The following is a 20,861-nucleotide window of genomic DNA, read 5'->3' on the forward strand; positions in this document are numbered from 1 at the left end:
TAGTTATTTCCCTTGGCTTATTTTGCATATCTTTAGAAGAAATTAGTCCATGAAAAACTAGATAATGATTTCTAAATAATTCCACAATTGGTATTTTTTGGCAAGTATCCCAGTTTCTTTAGTCATACAATAGTTGATTTTTTAAAAAATATTTATTTATTTATTTTTAGAGAGAGGGGAAGAGAGAGAACCATCAGTGTGTAGTCGCCTCTTGTGCACCCCCTACTGGGGATCTGGCCCACAACCCAGGCATGCTCCCTGACTGGGAATGGAACCGATAACCCTCTGGTTCACAGCCTGGCACTCAACCCACTGAGCCACACCAGCCAGGGTTGATTTTTAAATATATCAATATTATCTGTGACTTAAAATAAAGAAGGGAATAGAATTGACCCTCTTCAAATTATTCATGAGACAGATGGCATTTCTAGGATTTTGTTAACTATAATGTGCCAGCACCTATTTTAATAATTTCAAGGAATTAGAAATTGAAATGGGACTTTGAAGGCTTGTTTTCCAGCTCAGTCATAGAGAAGTTATAGTCTAGTGAGGGTGTTGTTTATTGTTCATAGTTTTTATTTTTAATGTCAAAAGTTAATGACAGCATATATAATTGTATGTATGTCAAAACTTGTTGCCATGGTTACAGAACTAAGCTGTTGTCTGGACCTCAGAATTCTTTATCACTCTCCAGCCCACCCCCCTACCCACTCCGTGTATGCACAACAGATAATCTCTTATTTTCAAACGTGTTTATAAGAAAATAGTCCTTTAAAATATGTGCTCTAATTCTTCAAGATCTTGCAGTTAGAAATGGTCTTTCCTAAATCCTTTTCCTTTAGTTTAGTTTCCTGTCTTTTTAAAATCAGTCCTAGAAATTCGATGAAAACATTTTGAATCAAACTTCTTTTATATTCCTCTTGTTCTTTTCCCATCACTCTTCTTACCCAGTCCTGCTCGCTTAAGGGCCCCTTCTTTTCTCAGCTTCCTCTGTGGTGTTGGGCAGAATTCTGCCTACCACTCTCCTCTTTATTTTATTGTCCCCCCACGCCCCACAGCTGTCTCACCCACCCGGTGGCCTTTCTCCCATGATCAGGACTACAGTCTTAATCGTTTCCCTAAATATATCAACAATAGCTATTGTTTATGTGTATGAACTATGGGTATTTCAAATGTAACTCATCCAGTCCAGTTAAACAGCTATTGCCTGCCTCCCACAAAGGTGTCACGCATGGAGCACAGAGGAGGAATGGGACAGCATTCCTGCTTGGGAGGGACTTGTGTTACCTGAACACATGGTGTCTGTGGACAGTGGTAAATTCTGTCTTCCAAATATACTTCACATGAAGCTTCTTCTCTTCTCAGTCACTGTATTTTACATAGTCTTGACCTTCCCACCAATTTTTATCTCTAGTCTCTTTTTGCAACTCTTGCTTATTACTAAACCTATATTTATCTTCCCAGAACAGATCTGAACATACTGAATCATTCCTCTGCTTAAAATCTTTTGTGATTAATTATCTGTAACTTAAAGTCCAACAGGTCACAGGAAGCTCTTTTCAATATCAGCAACACCTTTTTTAAAGTGGTATATGATTATTTTCCCTAATTGTATGCAGAATTTAGCATGTCCTGTCCTTTTACATCACAACAACCTTCCCATCTTGTACCAATTTCTAGAGTCTTACATTTATTTTATATTCCTTTAAAATACAACAGAGTAGTTATTTTAACAGTAGTTAATTGCATTTGTTAACATATTTTATGAACTGTGTTAAACTTTATATTTTGTGTCGTATTCTCCCCTCTTTTTCTAAATTGCCTCCTTTAACAGCTTTTTCTTGTAAGTGGGAGTCTCTGGGTTAATAAAGGTTTTGTATATCTGAAATGTTTTGTTTTACCTACCCCTTAAAATATTGTTTATTAAACTTTTGTGAATCGAGTTAATTATAGATTCACATGAAGTTATAAGAATTAAAAAAGAAAAAAGTGAGAAAATGGCCAGTTTCTCTCCCTGGCATCCATACTCTTTCCATAAATCCTTCCTATTCTCATAAATTTAATAGTGAAGATTAGATGTACGACAGTGGTCAAAAGCAGCCTTTAGAAACCATTATCCCCCCAAAATATGGATTATGATTCAGAAAACCTCTTCACAAAACTTCACTTTAAAAAAAAGATGGAGAAATTTGGTAGAAAAAACTAAGAGATCCCACATTGTTTTCACCTCTGAATGATAATTTAGCTAGTTATAAAAGTCTCTTAGTGGACAATTTTTTTTTTAATCCTTAGTACTTTGGAAATGTGCCTTTATTACATCCTTGCATCAATAGTTGTGCTACCTTGTCTGCAGTGAGTTTTTTTCCTAAGTAGTATGCTTTTTTGTATCTGAAAGTTGTTGCATATTATCTTTATCCTTGAAGTTCTACAGTTGTAATACTCTGTCTTAAATATAGGGTCTGGCACAAATAACGCCCCCTTTTTATTACAAAGTGATAAGCATGTAATTCTGTAACATAACACTATAACACTCAAGTTCACCATATGGTGAAAATGTCACCATCTGACATTTTAGGTCAAAGTTCAAATTAGGACTTTTGGCCAAGATGGAGGCATAGGTAGACACACTGTGCCTCCTCATACAACCAAAAGAAGGACAACAACAAATTTAAGAACAACAACCAGAACTGACAGAAAATTGAACTGTATGGATGTCCGACAACCAAGGAGTTAGAGAAGACACATTCATCCACACCAGTAGGAGGAGCAGAGATGGGCAGCTGGGCAGAGAGGACTTGAGGCAAGGCAGCAGTTGGCTGATTGGTGAGGTGGTAGATTCTGGACTGGGTGGTCCCACATTCTTGTACAGATAAAATGGGAGGAACAACTGAGGAGTGAGACAGTCATGCAACCTAGGGCTCCAGCTCAGGGAAATAAAGCCTCAGACCTCTGACTGAAAACACTTGTGTCAGAGGTTGACACAAGTCAACCCCTTGTGGGGGTTGAGGCAGGGAGAGAAATTCCCAGCCTCACAGGAGAGTTTGTTGGAAAGACCCACAGGGTCCTAGAACATACACAAACCCACCCACCTGGGAATCAGCACCAGAAAGGCCCAGTTTGATTGTGGGTAGTGGAAGAGGTGACTGAAAACTGGCAGAGATAGTCACAATGCAGCCACATGGGTTGCCTTGCTCTGGTGAATACCTAAGGCTTTGCCCCTTATATGTAACAGGTGCACGCAGCTAAAAAAAATGTCCCAAATGAAAGAACAGATCAAAGCTCCAGAAAAATACAACTAAGCAATGAAGAGATAGCCAACCTATCAGATGCACAGTTCAAAAACACTGGTAATCAGGACGCTCACAGAATTGGTTGAATATGGTCAAAAAAGGAAGGCTATGCTAAGTGAAATAAAGGAAAATGTACAGGGAATCAATAGTGACTAGAAGGAAACCGGGACTCAGATCAACAGTATGGACCAGAAAGAAGAAAGAAACATTTAAGCAGAACAGAATGAAGAAACAAGAATTGAAAAAAATGAGGAGAGGCTAGGAACCTCCAGGACATCTTTAAACATTCCAACATCTGAATCATAGGGGTGCCAGAAGGAGAAGAGGAAGAGCAAGAAATTGAAAACTTGTTTGAACAAATAATAAAGGAGAACTTCTCCAATTTGGCAAAGGAAATAGACTTTTATGAATTCTAGAAAGCTCAGAGAGTCCCAAAGAAATTGGACTGAAGAAAGCACACACCAAGGCACATCATAATTACATTATCCAAGATTAAAGATAAGTGGAGAATCTTAGGAGCAGCAAGAGAAAAGGAGGCAGTTATTTACACATAAGACTGTGAGCTGACTTCTCAAAAGAAACCTTGCAGGCAAGAAGGGGCTGGAAAGAAGTATTCAAAGTCATGAAAGGCAAGGACCTACAACCAAGATTCCTCTACCCAGCACAGCTTTCATTTAGAATGGAAGGGCAGATAAAGTGCTTCCCAAATAAGGTCAAGTTAAAGGAGTTCATCATTACCAAGTCCTTATTATATGAAATGTTAAAGGAACTTATCTAAAAAAAAAGATAGGACTGGGAAGATAAAAATATGAACAGTAAAATGACAACAAACTCACAGCTATTAACAACTAAACCTAAAACAAAAACAAACTAAGCAGACAACTAGAACAGGAACAGAATCACAGAAATGGGGATCACATGGAGGGTTATCAGTAGGGGAGTAGATAGGGAGAGGGGGGAAAATGTGCAGAGAAAAAGTAGCATAAATGGTAGGTAGAAGATAGAGGGGGAGATTAAGCATAGTGTAGGAAATGTAGAAGTCAAAGAACTTAAATGTATGACTCATGGACATGAACTAAAGTGGGGGAATGTTGGTCAGAGAGGGTGTACAGGGTGGAGGGGAATAAATACTGGGAAATGGGACAACTATAGTAGCATACTTGATAAAATATATTTTTTAAAAAATGTTCAAATTAAAACTATAAGTTATTACACTCATATTATTACCCTAACAACCACACTCAGGCAGGTGATACTTCTGCTGGACCTGACCCTGTATTTATGGTGGATTTGTTTATACTCTACTTGGTACCTAAAGTATACTTTTTTTTTCTTTTTGGAGTATACCTGCTATCTTTTTTATGCTTTACAATTTTTAATCATGCTCTGGTATAGAACTTATTAGTGCTCTGTATTCCCAACAGGTCATGAAATCTTTGAGGTCTTCTAAGAGTCCCCTTAGCATCTAGCAAATTTAGCATATCTAGCTTATGGATTGGAAATTGTTCAAGAGCAACGTAGAAATGAGTCCCCTAATACTTAAAAGGATGCAGCAATGAATGTGTCTGTTTTATCAGTCAGAATTACAGGTTACAAGCAACAGAAAACAATTCTTACCAACTTAAGTAGAAAAAGACTTTTTGGAGACCACAAAGTAGTATGCATAATCATCAGGAAGTATCTGAAAAACAAGGCAGGAAAAATAGGCAGGGATCAGCAGAGGCTGGGGAGCACAAACACACAGACAAAGCCATGCTACAAAAACAGTGTACTTGGGATATTATTGTGGGCACACACCACCACCACTGATAGTCGCCATTGTGAAGCACTGACATGGGGTACTGCCATTGCTGCCGGTGTATCATGTGAGTGTATCATGATCTGCTCTGTCTTTGCATCTTGTGTTCAAGGTTGAATTTCACAGGCCGATGCATCGCATTGTCAGACTCTACTTTCTATATCTATATACTGCAGCAACTGGAGACTGATGAGAAGGTGTATCTAGCCTCTTCAGTGCCATAGTGGACATTTTTCATTTGCATTCTATAGCAACAACAAAGTCAAAAAGATTAAAACCCAATGTATCATCCCTCCCCCACCTCCCACTCCCAGTAAGTCTGCTCCCTTTTTCTTTCGTTTATCAGTGAAAGCCACCACCATCTTCATTAAATGCCTTTTTGTGTTTTTTCCTTTTACTACATAATCACTAAACACTGCTGACTTTATCTCCTTTTATTCAGATCTTCAAGTTCTTATATGTATATCCTATGCAACTATCCATTTCCACATAATTTACATTGACACTGGCAGTATATGACCAGACTATAGATTAATGATAGGCTTAAAAGTCAGGAAGATTTGAGTCTCAATTCTGACATTTACTATGTGTTTGACCTTGGGCAAATTATTTAACATCTTTCAATTTTACTTTCAGTGTCTATTAAAATGGAATAATAACACTGAAGAGTGGTTGGAATATTTAAGTAAGATAATGTGTTTAATGTACTTAGTAAAGTGTCTGACATTAGACATGCCGGTTAATGATAGTGTCTGGTAGTTTCCGTCTTCTTGTTAAATTATTATAGCAACTTTGTAACTGGTTTCACAGACTCTAGACTTGCTTCCACTTGAAATAATTCTCCTTATTGAATCCATAACTGCGTCTTTAAAGGTAAAACTGATTTATGGTACCCCCTTGAGTTCTGACTGAAGGTAAAACTGATCCATGATGGTTCATGGTACTGAGTCTGACTTAGTTCTTGTAGGAAACAGATGGGCACTATCTTAGAGAGGCAATTAAAGAAAGTTAGGGCATGGTAAAAGAAAAGAACAAAGCATAGTGAGGAAAATCGGGGTATCACAACCAGAAAGCATTTGCTACCCTTAACATAAAGGGCCAGGAAGAGCAGGGACCCCTATGATGCGAATATTAAAATGCTTAAAGTTGTCCCAGAGGCTCCTTACACTATCTTCCTTTCTTTTGGATTCTTTTTCCTTTTTGTTGTTCTAATTAGGCAGAAGGAAGTGGCAAGAAATATTCAAAGTGATGAAAAGCGAGGGCCTACATCCAAGATTACTCTACCTACCTAAGTTATCATTTAGAATTGAACATGTAAAGAGCTTCCCAGACAAGAAAAAGCTAAAGGAGTTCATCACCACCAAGCCAGTATTACATGAAACATTAAGGAATCTTCTCTAAAAAGAATAAACTTGATAAAAAAAAAACACAATACATATCTATCAATAGTTGAATCTAAAAAACAAAACAAAATAAGGGAACAAGCAGAATAGAAATGACTCATAAATACATGGAACATTTTTTAAAAATATATTTTATTGATTATGCCATTACAGTTCTATTCCCCCCTTCATTCCCCTCTACCCTGCACACCCTTTCCCCACCATTCCCCCCTTTAGTTTATGAACACGTGTCTCAAGTTCTTTAGATTCTATATTTCCCATACTATTCTTGCTCTCCCCCCTATCTATTTTCTACCTACCATCTATGCTACTTATTTTCTGTACCTTCTCCCCCCTTCTCCTTCAACTCCCCTGTTGCTAACCCTCCATGTGATCTTCATTTCTATGGTTCTGCTCCTGATTTAGCTGTCCTCTTAGTTTGCTTTTGTTTTAGGTGTGGTTCTTAGTGTAACTGTGAGTTTGCTGTCCTTTCACTGCTCATCTTTTTTCTCTTCTTTTTCTTAGATAAATCCCTTTAACATTTCATATAATAAGGGCTTGGTGATGATGAACTCCTTGAATTTGATCTTACCTGAGAAACACTTTATCTGCCCTTCCATTCTAAATGAAAGCTTTGGTGGGTAGAACAATCTTGGATGTAGGCTTTTGGATTTCATGACTTGGAATACCTCTTTCCAGCCCCTTCTTGCCTGTAAGGTCTCTTTTGAGAAATCCGCTGACAGTCTGATGGGAAGTCCTCTGTAGGTGACTGTCCCCTTAGCTCTTGCTGCTTCTAGGATTCTCTCTTTCATTTTAATCTTGGCTAATGTAATGATGATGTGCCTTGGTGTGTTCCTTCTTGGGTCCAACTTCTTTGGGACTCTCTGAGCTTCCTGGATTTCCTGGAAGTCCATTTCCATTGCCAGATTGGGGAAATTCTCCTTTATTATTTGTTCAAATAAGTGTTCCACTTGTGACTGTTCCTCTTCTCCTTCTGGTACCCCTATAATTCGGATGTTGGAACGTTTAAAGATGCCCTGAAGGTTCCTAAGCCTCTCCTCCTTTTTTTGAATTCTTCTTTCTTCATCCTTTTCTGTTTGGTCATTTTTTTCCTCCTTCTGGTCCACTCCTTTGATTTGAGTCCCAGTTTCCTTTCCATTGCTATTGGTTTCCTGTGCATTTCCATTCATTTCAATTAGTTTAGCCTTCATTATGTTCCTCTAGTTTGTGACTAAAATCAACCAGTTCTGTGAGGATCCTGATCACCAGTGTTTTGAACTGTGCATCTGAAAGTTTGGCTATTTCTTCATGGCTTAGATTTATTGGCTCTGGGGCTCTGAGTTGTTCTTGAGCCATGTTTTGATCTGTTCATGCCTGTTACCTACGAGGAGGTGTTCGCTAGGGCGGGGCCAGCCAGGTCGCTGGTTTGTGATGCTGTATGTGGGGGCGGGGTCAGAGAGGGACACTGGCAGTCCCCTCTGCCACTTTCTGCCACTGGGGCCTGCACTGGGGTCTATCTCACTGCTTCGCTCCTTCACCGGTTTATCTGTACTCAAATGTGTGACTGTGGTCAGCCCTCAGTGGGTCCGTCCGCTTCTCCACACCTGGGATCCGCCTATGGCTTCCGGTGCGCCTGGGTTGTGCGCCCAGGTTGGTCCAGTGGATCTTTCCTGCCCGACCCGCTCTGCTGCTGGCTCTGCCCCTCTTACCGGTTTGGCTGAAGGGTTTGTTGTTGTCAAACTTCCGTGTAGTTCAATTTTCTGTGGTTTGGCTGTGTTTTTGATGCTAAAACTTTGTTGTTTTTAAACTTGGTTGTGTGAAAAGGTACAGTGCTTCCACCTACGCCTCCACCTTGGCGGAAGTCCTACATGGAACATTTTTGATGGTTGCCAGATGGGATGGGGGTTGAGGCAATGGGGGAAAAAGGCACAGGGACTAAGAAGTACAAATTGGTAGTTACAGAATAGTCATTGGGATGTAAAGTACAGCATAGGAAATATAGTTAATAATATTTTAATAACTGCGTGTGGTGTCACATGAGTATGGGATTCATTGGGATGATTTCTTAGTAAGTTATATAATATCTCATCACTAGGGTGTATACCTGAAACATATAATATATATGTCAACTGTAATGAAAATTTTTTTAATGATTTAAGAAAAATAGCAATAGCAAGGAGCGGCTTACTGCAATGTTGCAAACTTTCAGTGGAGGGAAAGGGTGTGTGATAGAAACTGTAACTGTAGTTAGTAGAGCATAGCAGTGCTTTGGTGGAGGCATGGATATCAGTACTCTGACCCATCCCTCCTTCCACTCTCTGATCTCCAGTTGGCACCTCACATTGGCTAAGTCTATGCAGAAGCCAGAGAAGACAGGGGATCTTCATTGAGAATATTTATAGCTGTCAGACTACTGAGCTACAGATTTGGGTGGAGAAGGGTAGTGTGTGAATTTGGAGTCCCTACTGGAGTATATACAAAATATCTGTTTTTCAAAAATGTTTTAATAGCTTCTCATTATTCTGAGAGTATAGTTACACATATTTCAGAATCCTTTAGGTTTGTCTTTTGCACACTTCCCCAGTTTCATTGCTTGACTCTTTTGCCATTGGCATTCTAAACACCAGTCATGTAAAAAGTTCTGTTAGATCTGTGAATTTATCATACTGTCTCACATTTTGCTTTGACTTTGTACAGGTTGTTCCCTGTCTTCATAAAGCCCTCCCTTTCTAGCCTTTCCCTTCTTTTTATCTGGTAAATTCCTACACTTTCTTCAGGTTTCATCTTTCTTAGAGAAGCTTTTATACATTCCTAAAGCACTTGTAGTTGTGACAATGTAATTAGTTGTTTACTTGTTTATAATCATTTCCTGAGAGGCTAATGCACTACCTCATGTTAAATTAGTACTGATTATAGTTGAATAAAGTGAGTGAGTCAAAGAAGATTTTTCAGGGGAGCTGTTAGAACCAAGTCTTTAAAAGTTTTCAAAATATCAGTAGAACTACAAAAATCATGTGTTAATTTATTTCTGTGTTGTTGCTGAACTGTCACTGTACAATCTGGAGAAGGAATTCAATTTCCTAGGAATCAATTGGACAACTGATGGATTTTGCAAGTGTGTCTACTTTCAGCCCACTAGTATCTTTTAATTCTTTAGGATAATCATTTAGTAGTCATCATGCTTAATGGCACTGAAAAGTATTCAATTTCTGCTATTATGTTAGCAGACGTGTAAGTGAAATAAGATATGGACCTTGACCTTTGGGAAATTAATGTAAAAAAAATACAGATACTTCTCTGTAAATTCAAAGTTGTATAGTGTAGTAGAAATTTAATAACCTAAAAGTAATCTTCTGTGTTTGATTTTAATAATGTATAATGGTGATCTCTAAAGACTTGCCATCACATCCAAACCAAGAGAAGAATTATCTGTTTCATTGATTGCAACACAGAATGGAAATGTTTGCAAGCTAAATAATCTCCTTTATAAATATGAGAAAAATATTTATATGCTTGGTATCATAGCCTCCTTTTGAGAATGTAATATTCTGATATAGTGATAGTATAGTCTTAGTATATCAATTATCACGAAATATTACTATTACTGAAGTAACACGAATTAATAATAATGGATAACAGCTTATACTTTTTGAGTACTTATATGCCTGACACTGCACTAAAATCCTAAAAGCAAATCTAGGAGACAGATAATATTACCCATTTTTTTCAATGAAGAAATTGAGATTTAGAGTTTCTGTTAGTTTAGTGTCTCTCAGTTGCAACTGAAATAAATTTAACTAAAGACAGTTTAAGCAAGAAGGCTCACTTAACTGAAAAACCAAGGCATATACTTCAGTTGTGAGTGGATATAGAGATTTAGATACTGTCATGAAGGTATTTTTTTCTCTCCATCTTTTTCTGTCTCTTTTCCTTGTCTTCATGCTGCAGGCAGGTTCAATCCAAGTCTCGCACAACTTACAATGGTCGCTAACATCCCAGACGTGCATCCTCCAAGCTTAGCATGCCGATCTAAGAGTCTCAGTCTGTCTCTGTGTCTACCTACTTACCTACCTTCCTACCTACCTACCATCATTCCTCCTCATCCCTCTCCTTCTTTTCATTATTATTATCATTTAATGCCAATCCTAGGATAGTTTTCACTGTGTCCTAGTTGGCTGATACACCCATTCCTCACTAACAGCAATGGCCAGGATCAGGTAACGTGATTGATTGCTACACAGGAATTACAGGGAGCAAAGGAAAATTACACAGAAACATCAATAGGAGGCAGATAGAAAATATTCTGGGAAAACAAATTATAAATGCCATTGATTTTACTGCAGAGAAGGTAAATTAACTTGCTGAGCTAGTAAGTAGTGGAGCAGTTGAAATCCATGTCTGCCCAGCTTTAGAACTCTAGATCTGAAGTGTATTGATGAAGATAATTTCTCATACATTCTTTCTGGTATTATTTTTATGGTATTCATTTTACATTTTTAAAGTGTTCAAGGCAAGGCAGCCATTGCAAAACTTCTAAAGATTTCTTTGGTCTGTTTTCTCTGAAACTTTTCTGACTTAGGGGCTAGAAGTTACAATGGATGGTTTCTGTTCTACTCTCCCTCACAGATCAGTTGCTTTCCTTAAAAAAATTGATATATTGATTTGAGAGAGGGAGGGAGGGAGAAGAAGAGGGGAGAAGGAGAAGGTTGGGGAGAGAGACAGAGATAGACACAGAGACAGAAAAAGATGTCTGTTGTTCTGCTTATTTATGCATTCACTGGTCGCATCTTGTATGTGGCCTAACTGGCGATGGAACCCACAACCATGGTGTATTGGGGCAACATTTTAACCAACTGAGCTACCCGGCCAGGGCCAGGCCACTTTCTTTCGAGTTATATATAAATAATTTATATGTAAAATGTATAACATAGTTTAACACAATTTAGGATCTGAATTCACAAACTATATAATTATGAATGAAGTTTCCACATACTTTCTGGATGCAAGTAAATATTTTTATTCACTAATCTAAATGCCAAGTTTTCTCCACAGGATTGTGATCTGCAGAAGATGTTAGTTTAGCAAAAGAGAGCAAACTTTTCTCATGCATAGTGCAAATCTGCACTCATTTCTCTGAATATTTTGATAAAATCAGCATAAGAGAGTGGCTCCTTATTACGTGTGGAATTCTACGGACATTACAGTCTTATTTCTTTCACTTTGTGTTCATTCATCTAATGGGATTTCTTTTCTTCTTGAGCTTAAATGAAATAAAGATAGTGCTTTAGAAAATTTCTTCTTCTCCTTATCCCTCTTTTTTTCTCTTTAAGCCTTTTGGAAACTGAACCATACCGTTCAGTCTGGGCGATGGTGATAGTACTTAGAGTTGATGTTATTCCTGGTTTGCTCTAGGCAGCAATGCTGCTGTGTATGAAGAAAAAACTACACTTAGCCCGCCAGAGTTTTTAATGAGGAAATGAAGAAAAGAAATAAGGACACTATTAAATGTAAAAAAAAATGTTACCTCTCTTTCTGTCCTTTCTCCATTTTTTTTGTATCTGTCTTTTCAATTTTTTAGCTGATGTTATCTTCACAAACCAAGTTCTAGTAACTAAATAGGAATGGAGATGGACTATCAGTAGGAAAAAAATCAATGAGCAAATACAGATATTGCATTTCCTTTTAATCTTCTAATGACTCTGCTTCTTTTTCTTTCTTCTAGAATTCACTTCTGAGCTCAGCTTCATGGTAGGAAATGCAAGATTCATGAAAGTTAAACAGTTTTCATTTCTTAAAAGTTGCACTGGAGAATGAGGCCCTTTCTTAATTAGTCTAGTCTGTCCACTCCATCTTTTCATTAAAATGTTATCTCTTATTCTTTTGGTGGTAGGTGATGGGAGTAGGCAGCTTTATGAAAAGAGGCAACTTGAAGCACATTAAAGGTGTCATTTAGAAAAATGAATGATGAAGAAATGGAGTAGGGCTTTAAGCACTGACATACATTTTCCCTGTGTCTTTGTGTATATATCTTTAATTGTGTTGGATAGAGTTGACAGAGGAAAAAAAGACTCTTCTGCTAAGGTGTTAATTTTTTTGTCTGTCTTTAATGCATGGTTAACCAGATGTTCTATTATAGTCAGTAGGCTGGCACATGATTTGTTCCCTCCTTAGGGTTAGGTGGTAGAGTAACACTTCTTTGACCCCTTGAAGTTAGGCATTACAGCAGGAGTTGTCTTGTTCCCTGTGGCCAGTGTGTGATTCACCTTATTTCTTTCCCGGCTGTGTTGGTCACAGAAGCTGGTGACAAGATGGAATTTCAGTCAGCTTGGTCTTGTTTGGACATATAGATGTGAATGAGAAGTAAGTGTTTGTTTGAATCCACTGAGATTTCAAGGTTGATGCTTACTGTTTTGTATCCCTGCCTATCCTGACTGATAAATTCTTTATAGCAAAACAGATGGTTTTATTCCAGGTCACCTTTTACCTTTTATTGTGAGACACTAAGTGCATAATTATATGTTTAAGAGGTAAGTAAGGCAAACAAGGTTAAGTCCTTTTTTTTCCTTCTCTAGTATATTAAATTGCCTTGTAAAATCATCTACTGTAGTATTTATGCTTTGATATTTTTAAACCAGTAAACAATAAGGAATTTTTATTATGAGGACATTTTTTAATATTCTATCTCAAGATAATTGTGTTTGTAGTTTTGCCTTATAAAATAATTGTGTTTTTTTTCCCATCTGTCTATTGAGGAGAAAAGTGTCTTAACCAGAAAGAGTAGAACAATCATTGTTAACAGGGAATTGAATTCCCAGATAGTTGAAGAGATAAAAAAAAGGGCACCTGGACAGTTTAAATGAGTTCAAGTTCCCAAGTCCAGACAAACTGTGTTTCATTGAAAAGGTATGGCCAGATTTCCACACACCATTGAGAAGAGGAAGCAGACACTGTAATCACACCTCTTTCCCTGCCCCTCTCCCTCTCTCCCTCCCTCCCCCATCTCTCTCTCCTTCTCTCTCTCTCTTGCTTGCCTAGAGTAGTGCTGGTAGATAGGAGCACCCCTACTAAGGGGTAATATTTCCCAGTCTGTCTCCAAGATTCCTGTCTACATCTCCCTTCCGTTGAGAGCAGAGTGTGACCCTCAGGCTATTTCCCACCGGTTTCCACTCTTCTCTGCCTATAGCATAAGAAACTCCTGACAGCTGAGGGACTCCCTATTGAGCTCTCCCCGTTTATGTAGGAAAAGGGGAAAAAGTGAAGAAAACTTGTCTTGAAAGCCTGCAGACTTTCATACCACAAGGAATGTGTTGACCATATGCATCTTAAGCCAGATGAAAAACGTTTGTCTAGCCCTTCAGCTCACCAGTATGCAGCCATATCTGTTCCATGCTTTAAAGCAAAAACTCCAAACTGGATTTTCTAGAATTTTCTATCAGTCTTTTGCTCAAATGGGGATAGAGTTGTTAATGCGCACTCCTTTATATGTTAGATTACAGTTTTCATTATGATATGTTATCTGCTGGAGATCTTTATTCTCAGGGAATTCCTTCGAGATTTTTGGCTTTTATATGGGTGTGTAGGTACTTAATTATATCAATAATCATTATAGGTAAGGTCACTGCTGTATTGCTAGGGCCACAGAACAGATCTCCCCTTTTTAATTCCCAGTAATATGGAGATAGTACCTTTTACATTTATATCCCCTTTGCACAAGGATCCCTATAGAACGTTCCAGTGTTTGTTGCCCTATACATTCTTATACCTGTTGGCAGGTGTAGTTATCCCTTAAAACCTGAATGTCAAGGTAGTTAACAGAACCCACAAGGTGTTTCCTACATGCAGCTTTTACGGGGAGGATTTGATTCCTGTGGGTATAGGGCCTACTGCCTGTAGTTGAGTGAATCTAAGAGAAAAACATCTGGCCTCATTTACCTTCGGGCATAATTTCATAAATGCCGAATGGCCACCTCTGGGAAAAAATACAAGTGAGACTTTATGTAAGTGCTAATTTAGAGTCGGTTAATAGGTAACTCTTGTTTGTTTTTCTTTCAAAAGGATAGATGTTTTGATCACATGAAAGCTAATCATTTTCCTTCCCTCTGACCTCTAAACATAGCATTATAGTATAATGAGCTCCCAGCCTGGTTGTGTGTGGAAGTCTACTGGTAAATTCAGGGGTGAGGAAGGCTAGAAAGCAATAGGGACTATCTGATTTCATAATGAACCTTTCGTTGGCAACGGTAAGTTTTAATGCTGCATTGCCTCCTTAAAAGAGACTCACCCCGTATTTCATATCAACAAATATTGGCTGATTGACACCAGTTCTGTTTGCTTTGTGCCCTGATAAAAATGGCCTTCATTCCTCTAGCACATACTTGAAGAAACAGGACCCAAAGGGTGGGAAAGATAGAGGGGGTCGGGAAACTTGGCTAATACTAAGGTGGGTAGTATATCAAGTAGAATATAAAAGTAATTGCCCCCAAGAATATGTTTAGCATAAATCTTGATATAGATATTTTAAGGCTATCTTTATTATTTGAGATAATACTTTTACTTTGTTTTTAGTGTAAACAGTTATGGTGGATTTCCATGCATGACTCCAATCAGGGACAGGCAAGGACACATCTCCTAAGCCTTTGGGCCTGTAGAAGGCTCCCCAGTCCTCCTGCTAAAATGCTAAGATGCCTCATTCATACAGACATACTCACACATATTAGTGTTGGTCCTCTTTCTGAAGCCTGGGGATTCAAAAGTGTTTCTTATCAAACTTGAGTTCTAGGTAGAGGCCTCTAAACTGCTAGAATTATTTTATAGCTTTATTTAGTACCTTTACAGAATTATAACCAGATAGCTTTGCCTGGTGAGTTCTTAATTTTATACACTTGTTTGATTTTTAACTATTGTCTCTGGATGGGGCAAAGTGAATATTTGACAAAGGGCTAACACTTGGCATTGCCAAATTTTGTTTGATTAAGAACTTAGTTTGCCAGTGATGAAAAAGTAAATTTTGCCAATGATTACTCTTCTGTTCATCTTCTGAAGGAATCAGAATTTAACATCAGACTTAGAAATATCATTTATTTTATAATTCTTAGAAATCCTGTGAGAGGAACCCACAAAGGGCTTCCCCCCCAAACATGTAGTTTTATTTTTTTATTGTATTTTTTTTTTAGCAAAGGGTTTAATAATTAGTATAAGAAACACATTGGTCACGAACAGTTAGCCATGAACAGAGACTAAAATCCAAGTCTAACCAATTTAGTGAGAAGAAGAATTTATTGGAAGACTAGTATAAACATCAACCAATACAGGTGAATGAAAAGGGATACCTGAAGAGAAGGAATGAAAGAGCCCAGGACGATCTCTGCTTCTCCCTGTACAGAACCCGTATTTTCTGAACTGAGCTCCTTCCACGTGGCTAGGACATGGCATCCAGCAAATCTCAGGGCCTCATCTCATGTGGGGTGATTATCAGAAAGCAACTGGGATTCGTATTCTAGGGAAGATCAATGATTGGCCTGCCTTGTGTACCCGCCCCTTGCCATCTCACTGTTACAGAACAGACCCGGCAGGGTCAGGAGAGCAAATGATATACTATTATTGAATGAATTGCAGCTTGTGCTCCAGGTGTCCCCCCACCCAGTGCTAGGTTTGCCTTGCTCACTGCCAGGGAAAGACATCTCTCAATGCCAGAGATTGATGAAAAGGAAAGGGATTATTTATTTAAGAAATTATACAGATTTAGAGTAATGACTTAATGCCTTCATTAAAAATACTAAAGCCCTTTAGAATACCCCCAAACACGCAGTCCTTCCTTCTCTCTTTTGCCCAGTCCAGGGTACCATATCTCAGGAAAAGAAGTAGAAGTCCATGGTTCAGGCAGGCCATTGATTCTGGCACCCTCAGCTGTGTCGCTGCTGTGTTCTCCAGTTAATCCAGATCCATGTGGCTCCTTCTCTTGGCCCACCAGCAAGAATCCTTTCTCCCCCTTTCTTCCAGGCAAAGTCTCTCCTTCCTAAGCCATGTGGCAAAATGGAGCACCCTAAAGCTGCATGGTCCCAACTTTTGCCAAAGCCTTGTGGTCCCAGAAAGCCCCAGCATGGCTGTCGCACCTGCCTGGGTTTAAATCCCAGCGCCAGTCTTCCTCTGCAGCACCATTTCTGATTCCTCCCACAATGTGTTACACCTGCCAGCATTCCCGTATTCTTCCAGCTTAACTGGGCTGCCATAGTAAGTCCAGCCAGGCATGGCTTCATGGTGTAGAGCCGATCATCTGCAAGCTTTTATGCAGGTGCTGTACCCAGAGGGAGTTGCCTCCCAGTTACATCATTGGTTGAAGTCACTCCCTGGCTTAAAGCATGGCCACAGTTACTTAACACATCTATGAAACCAGTTAAAAGTTATAGATACGTTAAATGACCATTCTAGAGGTTGTTTGCAAAGGTGTTGCTATTCAAAACAACTCTGAGTGGCCCCACTCCATGCTTCCAGTCCCCCAGCTCAGACTTGTGGGAGTGAGGACAGTGAGGACACCCTATATATATATATTTTTTCCTAATATTTCCTGGACACCCTGAGTTCTGGACCCCATTACAAATTCCCACTGGGGGCCCCCATTGGCTGCACCCTGTCATACTACCACCCTGTCATTAGTAGGTAACTCTTTAGGATCTACAGGAATATGACAGCTTCCATTCAAATTAAAGTGGAAAAGGGTATTTTTCAGAAAGAAGGAATGAGTTCACAAAAACCAAGAAATTCAGTATGTCACTCTTTCCTTGTCGTTTTTTCATCTTGTTTTCATTCATTAGGCAAGTTTTTATTAAGTGCCTACCATGTGCCTGGTACTGGAAATAAAGCAGTGACCAAAATAAAACAAAACAAAACAAAACATGATGATCATCACTACTGCACAGAATCTGAATTATAATACTACCCCTGGGGATAGGGGAGGCAAAGGTCATTTTTATGTGAACTAAATTGGCATTTTGAATAAATATGAAAGCAGGTATATGGCTTAGTCTCTTTCCTTTTATTTTAAAATCTATTTCTAAGTAAATCAGATGTTTGCTAAACTCCCTTCCCCAATTACACTAAACCAGAGTGGATAAGTGTCTCCAGAGATGGCGATAATATGTTTTGTTGTATTTCATTTTGGTCTGTGTGTGTGCTTGGTAAATATTTGTTAAATCAATGAATTATTGAGGAGGTAAGGCTAATGTTTAACTATAGTCAGGAGAAAAGAGCTGCTATTAACTCTGACAAAGCAAGCATCATTGTCTTTGTCATTCTTCAATATTTAAGTGGTCAGAATCAAATAATTCCATATAACAAAGTCATTTTCTACAATTATCTCAAGATATATCTTACAACTAATTCCTTTTGGCAGATACATCTGGATGCTGTGTCATTTCAGACTATCTGTGAGAATAACTCTGGAGAATTATCCTGACTCAGATTGAATGATGAGTAATGTGTGCTTTGGAAAAAATTCAATATACCTATATTTTATTTTCTGCCTGGTGCTCTAAAGTATAAGGTATATCGCCCTTTCTTTTGTTGTCTGAGTGTTCATTTTTGTTTTGAAACTGATTTTTATATTAGTTATTAAATATTATATAATGTAAGCATATATTACATAAATTCTGTAATATACAGTTTAAAGATTATGAAAGTACTTTATGCTTCTAAATACGAAAATACTTTAAAAGCATTTTTCTGCCACTCTCCAGGGTAGCAATTGCTCACTGTTTGAATGTTTTTATACAGTGTGGATGTGTGTGGGGTGGAGGTGGGGTTGTGGGTATGGGCGAGGGTATATGTATACCACATGCACTTGAATATATGCTTCGTCTGTACTTACGTTCTTCACCTTCCTCATCTTTACTAACCACTTTCTCATGGACACCATTCTATGTTGGTATTGCTGTGTATTCTTTTATGGTGTCTATGTGCCTTCATTTATTTAACCATCCTCCTCTTAGATGGTCTTTTTAAAATATTTCAAATAATGCTTCATTGAACATGCAGGGTGAGCTGTGGGTTTCTATAAGAAAAATACCTAAAGATGGATTAGACTCAACAAACCAGACAGCTCACCTTTTATATTTGAACGGTCCTGCTAAATTATACTCCAAGTAAGGTTGTGCTATTTGCTACAAGGTAGCATATTATGGTGGTGAAACAGTTGGAGTCCAAAGGCATGGTTTTTAATTCCAACTCTGTTTATTACTTGGCACTATCCTGGTGTAAGTGAATTAATATATTTGTTTCTCAGTTCTGTCATCTACCAAAAAGGTAATACCTACCTTGATAGGTGATTTTTGAGAATTAAATACTTTAACATACTTCAAATTTTTATAAAAGTGATTTCCTGATTTCCTTATTTCTATTATGACAGGTTTTTGGAATTATGTAACTACTATCTGCAGTTTTTAATAGAAGCACCTTGTAAGGAATCCCATGATATGCAAAGTTAGAGTCTCAACTGATTGCGGCTTCAGAGTGTTACCTCGAGGAAAATGCTGGCTTTGACCATCGATTTTTTTTTCATATGGACAGGTGTTTGTTTAGTTTCCTGAATGTGAATGCACATGTACATTAAGCTTCTTAATTTTCATAATACTGTATTCTACTATCCACAAGTCTGATTTTCAAGATTATTATGTCTATCTGTAATAGTAAAATATTAACTCCAACTTCTTGTTAGAGTATATAATCTTAATTTTATCAAAGACATTGGGAAGAGAATCTACTTGGATCATTTCACCTAATCATTCTCAATTATACTTTTATGTTATGTTTAGATTTTATAAGAGTTTCTGCAACAAAATTTACATGTGTCCTATGCTTGCTTTTGCAAAAATCTCATTGAAGATCTTGTCCATTATTACCTAGTACATGTATGTGAATATCTATATAAGACAACTGTGTCTTCATTTAGAAATAGGAATACCTTTATTTGCTCTGATGAACTAATGTTCTTTTATTTAACTAACGGATGTTAACTGACTAATGGTTGCCTCCACACTTTAGCAGCCATGAAATTAGTAGTCAGATTCAAAGCAACTTTCTTATCAAAAATGAGAAAAAAAGTTCTCATTTTTAAAATACCTCATTGTATTTTTTCCTTTAAAACTAGTGCAGAATTTTTTAAAAAAAGGTATGATAAGGAAAGTAACATAGAAGTTAGATCCACTGTGTTTTGGATGGGGTGAGAAATAATGAGTACGAGCTCAATGACGAGACACTGAAAGAATCTCCAGATATGATCATGGGCACTGCTGACGATGGTGGGGAAAATCACAGACATCAGGGGAGTAATTTGCCCAAGACCTGAACCCCCTGGGTAGCCGTGTGACTTTAGGGGAGTTAAATTGACTTCTCTTCACCTCAGTTACCTTGACTGTCATCCATAAAATGAGAAATAGTTCCTGTAAAATAAAAGGATTGTTTTGAGTATTCTGATTATAGGCATGCATGTTAGAATAATGATTGATGCAGAAGAGTACCTGCTGCTGTTATTATTAGAAAAGAGGTAGACAGGCCATGGCTGGGTAGTGCATTTGGTTAGAGCATCATCCCCAAATGTCAAGGTCGTGGGTGTGATCCCCCCAGTCAGGGCACATACAACAATCAACCAATGAATGCATAAATAAATGGGAACACAAATTGATGTTTCTCTTTCCCTCCCTTCCACCTTCCTTTCTTTCCCTCTAAAGCCAATAAATTTAAAAAAAAGAGAGAGGTAAAAGAACATTTTTTGAAATCACAGACTACTGATCTTTATCTCAACTCTCAATAAAAATTCTAGAGTGTATTATTAAACAGATGACTGTGAGCATTTAAAAATGGAATAGTGATCCCTGCAAGGCATATGGGTCCTCTAAGTTAATTCATGTCAAACTAAATTGATTTATTTTTGATAGGATGATGAGAGTTACACATCAGGAGGGTGCTCCTATTGGACCTGAATTTCAGCCAGTCATTTGACATAGTCTATTATGAACATCTTTTAAAAGTGATAGACAACTATTAACTGAGTGATAGTATAATTAAATGAGTTTGTAGCGGATTGAACATTTATAGACAAAGTATATTGATTCACTAATCAGTGTCAGTCTGAAAGGAGATCCCAGCGGCAACCACAATGGTGTGCTGCTTTGTTGTCCATTGCCTTGTTCAGCCCTGTCACAAGTACCTTGGAGAAATACATCAAAGTCATGGTCGTCAGATATGTGGATATCAGAAAATAAAAAAGGAAACTGAGCAGTTGGATAGGAGAATAATGATTCCAAACAGATAACCTGAACCTAACAAAATGAAGCTTAATCGAGATAAATAGTTCTCACATTTGTGAACTTAACACTATATAGCTATTGTTCTGGTTAA

The 20,861-nt window shown here is 37.9% G+C and overlaps 1 protein-coding gene and 1 long non-coding RNA gene across 2 annotated transcripts in view; both read left to right on the plus strand.

The window, feature by feature from the left end:
* Positions 1-20,861, plus strand: part of ASXL3 (ASXL transcriptional regulator 3) — a 174,067-nt gene that overhangs the window by 6,938 nt on the left and 146,268 nt on the right. The gene's annotated exons all lie outside the window — the stretch shown is intronic.
* On the plus strand, positions 12,655-19,191 carry LOC128627228 (uncharacterized). The gene is made up of 3 exons (XR_008391377.1): positions 12,655-12,830; positions 17,860-18,009; positions 18,871-19,191. It is a non-coding gene; the product is annotated as an uncharacterized LOC128627228 (long non-coding RNA).

The sequence above is a fragment of the Artibeus jamaicensis genome, unplaced genomic scaffold (assembly GCF_021234435.1).
Source record: "Artibeus jamaicensis isolate MK-2021 breed Jamaican fruit bat unplaced genomic scaffold, CSHL_Jam_final contig_354, whole genome shotgun sequence".
Taxonomy (NCBI): Eukaryota; Metazoa; Chordata; class Mammalia; order Chiroptera; family Phyllostomidae; genus Artibeus; species Artibeus jamaicensis.